Below are 7,056 nucleotides of genomic sequence, written 5' to 3' on the forward strand. Positions count from 1 at the left end.
AAATAGTTAGAGTTAGTTAGAGTTTGTTACAATAACTAACTTTCTTTAGTTGAAAGAATCTGTTAGCTGAAGGAATTTGTTAGAGAAGCTCTTGACTTTTCGTTCAATGTAATAGATATAAATACATTGTATTACATAGGTCGCAGGCATGAATAATAATACAATTCTTCTTCTTCTTCTTCTTCTTCTCTGCACTCGTTTACATTTGATTTCTTGAGTCATTCCTGAATCAACTCTGCGATCCTTGAGTTAACTAAGCTCATACAATCACATAACACTATACTCGTCAAAGAATTTCTACACTGCTTTTGTTACCTCTTTACTAATAATATGCCATCATTTTTTGAAGAAGCATGCATTAAGCTCATCGCCACGTGGTGCTCTTAAATCATTAATTTCTGTCAAAGCTTAAACTACTTCCTCTTTAATTTGTGAAAGGTTTATTAATCTACACTATAGATTCTTGTTAAGCATAGGCCCTTTCTTAGCACTCCATGATGTAATTAGACTAACTTGTTGTTGCAGACCTAAGTAGTTTCTTATAAAGGCCAACATTAGCTTCTATGCCCTCTAAACCAGTTATCAGTTCACCATTTGCTGATCTGAGTGTTCTTATTTGATTCTGAGCCTTCCTTCCCTTCATGTTGATCACTGTAATCTAGATTTCTGCCTATATATAACCACCTCAATCAAGTTCCATTTCTCAAGTTGTATTCTGAGGTCCTTCTTTTCTTCAAATAGAGTATTAGGTACATAGGTGTCCCTCATCTGCCCTTGGATATCTTTCTGTTCACCTATGAGGGAGTGAATTTACTCTACTACTCCTATATACTCTCTTCTATTTAGATTATTCAATGCATTCCTTACTGTTTTTAGATTCTACCATATTCTTGTTATTTTCGCATCATGTAAGAACTAATTTGTCTAAACTATCTCTTCAAACTCAGGATGCTCTGCTACATAGTTGTAAAATCTGAATTGTTTCTTCTTACTATCGATTCTTTTATCTACCTTAATGCCAATGAGTTTTCATAATAACACTGTCCATTCTACTATAGACATGGCTATTTGTCCATGTGTATGATCCACCAATAGTTAGCTCTATCAGTCTACAATCTTTCATGAAGCTCCTGAAATCTTTGGTCTCACTATCTTGCACTTCACTCCCATGTACTCTTTCTACAATATTAAAGATAGTGTTAAAGTCACTCATTGTCAGCATGCCTACCATTTGTTCATCCAAATATGTTAATGTATCCCATAAGGCCATTCTGTCATGTATTTTGTGGAGTCCATAAACTGCTGAAAAATGAAAGTCTTTAGTACTGTTATTATTTCTCACCATGGCATGCATGAGCTATGGAGACATCTCCAAGAGCAATAAAATTAATGGCATTAGAATTACAAAAACCCATAGTCTACCTCTACAATAAGGGAAAGCATTGGTGCACCAACTCCAGCTAGCTATCAAACTAACTAACTTTACTCTCCCTCATATACACCTTAATCTCCTCGTTCTTAAACACTTATTAGACCCTCTTACATTTTAGGCAACTATCATTATGTTATGTTCGGTTTGTGAGACTATGTGCCGCCTTCTTCTACTCCTCTACTTGCACTGTGTTGCTCTATTCTAGTTACACACAAAATCGAATTCCCAAACTAGTATGTTTCCACTACCATGTTAAATCCATTGAACAATTACATGCCCAATATTCATAGGAATCTGAGGGTCCTTGCCTGCAAAATTGCTTGAACTTCATACCAATCTTCTTCTAGTATTGGTTGTTGTCTTGCAAGGTCGATTCTATGATTCTTGTCTAAAACCCCCATATTCCCCGTGATTCTGCACCCTTCCATCCATTCCTATGGCTTTGTATTCAATTTTATGCTTTAGGACCTTGGAGTTAGTGTCCCGACTAAATTTATGATTGAGTCGTAATTGGCACTCGGTGCCTTAACTTGACCGAGCGAACTAACTAGGCCAATCTAAACTATTATCACATGACAAGTATATCGTTTATTAAAAATTTATTTAATTTCCCAGCTGAAAAAATATCTCAAACGATATTTAATTGTCACACCTCCTTTTTTTACGCACCCACCCCGAAGGATAGTGTATAAAGGAGTTTTTCCAATTAAAGTGACATTATTCGAAATTGGATTATTTAATGATCAGAGTCGCCACTTGGGATAGGTTTGGCTTTTGGTGTCCCAAGTCACCGGTTTGTCTTGAATCCCAAATCGAGGAAATTTTCGACTTTCCAAATGAAGTCTGCGAACCAGAAATTCTGACTAAGGAATTCTGTTGACCCGAGGGAAGGTGTTAGGCACCCCCGGATCCCGTGGTTCTAGCACGGTCGCTTAAACTATTATAATTGGCCTATAATCTGATTTTAATACATGTTCATCCTATAGTGCAATTTTAAAATTATTTACCGCTTTTAATTAATTTTTAAGGAAGGTTGAACGTCGTTTAAAACGTGTTTTTGGATCACGTCACATGAAATGCACCCGGATCCGCAACACATTTTATTCAACGTTTTAGGATTTGGATTTGGGTTACATGAAATGCACATCCAAGTTTAAGAAGGTAGATTTATTAAAATGCGCACCTAAAGCAACTAGCGTGTTGATAACTTTGTGGAGGCCATGAAAATTCGCAAAATGGCACGTCCCGACTTCTAAGTATTTTTAATGTAAGCATTTAAAGAGAGGGCCACGCAATTTATGAATTTTGTTTGGCGCGGCGCACCTTGATTTATTTTAAAGGCCATCCTAAAATGAACTATTATTATCTATTGAGGATTGTCTCTAACAAAACTTAATTAGTTAGCACTACGAATTAATTAATATTAAAGGCATTCAGGAAAGCTCGGGTCTCAAGATCAAGTCCAAACTCAAACAAGAGGATCTCCATTATTGAAGACCCCTTAATTCAAGTTTGCTGCTTAACTTGGAAGGCCTAAGCTTGCACTATTAAATTACAACTTTAAAATGAATTCAGGCCCTCAGCACTTTGGGCTTTGAGACTAGCCCAAAACTAGCCCAAGAATGAGGAAATTTCGGTCAGATTTTATAAGGAGCTGCCCCATCGTGGGCTTCTGCACAGGCCCAAATGAAAAGTGAAATAGAATTAGGACCTTGAATCGAGACCCCATAGTCTCACAACTTAACAATGCTAACTGATTTAATGAGCTGATAATATTGGGGCCTATTATTATATAACTGGGCCTGAAAGAGGGGCCCAATATTTAGTGTTTGGATTTATGAAGCTATCTGTGTGCAAAGCCTCAGCTGTAAAGCTGATTACTATATTTGCTCCTATAACAGGCCCAACTCAATCATCTGGACAATTCATTGTTGGCCCAAGTATAATGACTGGACTTTGAATTTTTGGTATCCTCTTTTGAGTTCTAAATTGTTGCAGTAAATAACTACCTTCAGGAGCTAACCAATTTAACCTAATCACAACAATTAAACAAACACAGTAGCTAAAACGATTTAAAATAACTAAAACATGTTAAACAACTAAACAATTAAACTACTCATGATTCGATTTTAGGGTAATTAAAACGTTTCAAAGCAACTAAACTAAATTAAAACATATTTCCTAGATTGTATATGTGTCAAAGCAAGCAGGTAAATGCTCCAGTTTACATGCTGATTTTAAATCTAAATTTCATGCTTGTATCTAGATTGTATATATCCTTATGAAACACACACTCATTCTAGAGTTTATTTCCAGAACAACATCTAAACCTGTACAATACATTTGCAGCGTTTATTGAACATGAATCTAGACATAACTCCAATTCAACATCCATACTAGCATTAAGCTATACTGAAACTAATACTACTGAGCATAACACTCATATAGTTTCGAAATTGTCCAAACAGTCCAGTTATTACATTCCTTAGAGAGTTCAACTTATGTAACTTTTCAAATCCTAATGACAACTGAATACAGTATTTGAATTAACCTATTGTAGCAAATTACAGACCTATGTAAACATGTTAGACAATCAAATTAAAGTAAATAGAGGAAGAAAAGTCCTAGAATAGAATATGTAATATTTCAGTATTTTTCTTCAAATTGGAGCATACATTTGGATTCAATCTTGAGGTATCATTTGAGGCAAAAAAATGTACGTGGAAATTAGAACAAAAATGAGGAAATGGAGGATCAGCTAGGCAGTAGTGTAGAATAGATGCAATTGCAGCAGAAATCAGCAATTCCAAGTCAAAAACCCAGGCAATAAAGGATAAGATTGCAGTAGATTTCAAAACAACTTCAGTCAACCCACAAAATCAGCTGAACTTGAAAACCAAGCTTGATGAACCAATGCAATTGAACAAAAACAGATCTGGAAGGGATTTCTATACTATATGTGTGTTGATTTTTTCAGGATTTTTTGTTTCTAGGATCTAATGTGTATGTATCTAGACTCTCTACTTCTATGGATTTTTTTTTGAATTTTCAGTAGTTTTTCAGTAGTTTTCAATTTGAATTTTGAATTTTTCAGATTTTTGGATCTCTAGACTTTTTAACTTGTTTTGCAAGGCAAGGTAGGCTGCCTTTTATAGGCAAAGTTAGGGCATCTTTTCAGATTTTCTTTTGCGCCCTTGCCCCTCTTTTAATTTTATTTTTTAGCTTAAAAGTCCCTGAAGGACTGACTTATTGCCCAAGTTATACCACCCAATTCCTGAATTTCAAATTAGAACCCCCATCTAGAAGGTTCTAGGGGAATCTATTTCAGTTACTGCAAGATTTTTTTATTGTAAAATACCTATACTACCCCTGACTTCACCCCTGAATTACTAACCTAGGCTAAGCTACCCCAACCCCTCTTAACTTGGTCAACATGACCATGGTTAATTAATAAGGGCCTGGAAATGTTCAGCAACAACCAAACAAAATTCAATTGAACCAATCCTATTTTTAATCCTGAATTAATTACAAACAGTCCAACTTAAACTACTATGGGCAATTATCAATCAAACAGGACTTTAAGAGAATAAATAAAAATCAATCAACAATCATGAATTGAAACTGACTCAAGATGAACAAAAAAAAAAAAAAAAGAAATCACCAGAATACCTAAACAAAAGAACACTGCATGATGCAAAAAATTAAAGCATGAAGAAGAAAACAAAAAAACTAAATCCTAACTAGTTCTAATAGCAAGGGATTCGAATAATAGCAGAAAGAAAAGAAAAACTTACCTATGCAAGGTTTGAACCAAGACTGGCCTCAAATTCGAGTCCCAAAATGATGTTAGACGTTTGTTCTTCGCCAAGAACAAACGGAAGCATTATTTTGTGACTCAACTCAATCTCTGGACGTCAGAAATTGAGCGGAAATCAAACAGCTTCGACATTCTCCGGTTCTGCCCTTTTCGATTTGAAATTTGAGAGCTTCAGGTGAGATTTGAAGGCTATTGGTTGTGGATTCGGAAAGAGGAGGGTGATGAGGCTATAGGGTGTAATTTTGGTGAGGTTTGGAGGCGGCGCCGCCGGACACGGCGGAGGCGGTGCTAGGATTTTGAATATTCGACGATTTTGGAGGGATTTGAAGGAAACTGAGGGCAGATATGGAATGGGGAGGAGGAGAACGAGCTATGGTGAAAATTTGGTGGCCATCGGAGACTCGCCGCCGGCGGAGGCAATTTTCGGCCGGCGGCGGACAGCGGAGGACGGCGGTGTTACATCGGAGGTTAGAGGATCTGAGAGATGGTGAGGGTAGGGGGCCTGAAGGGGGTAGGGGTTGTTTGGACATATATATATTAAATGATGGGGGCTTCAGGACCGTTGGATCAAGAAACCTCGACGGTCCTGATCGCTTGCGCCCAAAACGACGTCGTTTAGACTGTTATGAGGCTGGACCGGGTTAGGGTGTTTGGGTTTGGACGGGTTTGCGAGATTGGGCTGGGATTTGAGACGGGTTTGTGACTGGGTTGGCCCAAAAACCGGGTCTTTTATTAAGACCCTTATTTTCTTTTAGTTTTCTTTTCTTTTCTTTTCTTTTTCTCATTTTTTTAGATTTTTGTTAAATACAAAATTAAAAAATAAAAGACCTAATTTAATTCTAAAACTAAACAAATTAATTTTCAAGAATTAACTAACTCCTAATTTTAAAGAAAACTAAGACAAATTTAAAAGTAAAAATGCAAAAGAAACATTTTTGTTATTTTCTTTCATTTTTTGTAATGTTAACTAACTAATAGAACTAAAAATATAAAATTGGGTCCTAAATGCAAATGTACAATTTTTTTTTTTTTTGTATTTTGATGAATTATCATGCATACACAAATAAAAATACACACAAAATACGCAATTAAATCCTAAAAATCAAATAAGAAAAGGAAAATTGTAATTTTTAAGAATTCTATAGGAGTAATTCAAGGGAGGAAAAAATCACATGCTCACAGCTGCCCCTCTTTGCTCGGAGACACGAAGGGTTTTCGGGCAAAGATAAATGAGCAATTATGAGAGATTTTTGCCTGCTTGGCACTCCATGAGAAGCACTTTTGAAAACGTCTGACCGAACCTTGCTTCAGAGGTTGCCTACATATCCTTGGCAATAAAGAAATCAGGTCAGTGTAGTTTTGGATGTTTTGGTAGCTGGGACTACCAGGAGCTGTGATTTCACTGCTGTTGCTGCTGCTACTGCTTGCTGACCTCCTTATTACACCAAAAGGAAAATCAAAGCTAAGCTAGCTATGCCTATCAACTGTGAGTTACAAGATTCCTCTCTATACATTTCTTGAAGCTTGATCTTGAGTCTTAGCTGATTTTGCTGTGGACTCCGATCTGAATCTTGATGCTCGCAAGCTGTAGGTGTTTGTTCTTTCTTTAGCATTGGGTCAAAACGAGACAGGCGGAGCTTGTGACTTCAATCAAGCTTTGAGCAGTCCGCATCTCTGTTTGCTTCAGCATTTTGAATTCACTTCTTTTTGTTCTTTTTCTTCTTTTCTTTATTCTGGATTGAGACTCATTCCTTTGGTCATCTCGAACCCCCTGTTCCTCGAGGTCAAACCTGCTCAGACACTAAAA

The sequence above is a fragment of the Nicotiana attenuata genome, unplaced genomic scaffold (assembly GCF_001879085.1).
Source record: "Nicotiana attenuata strain UT unplaced genomic scaffold, NIATTr2, whole genome shotgun sequence".
NCBI lineage: Eukaryota > Viridiplantae > Streptophyta > Magnoliopsida > Solanales > Solanaceae > Nicotiana > Nicotiana attenuata.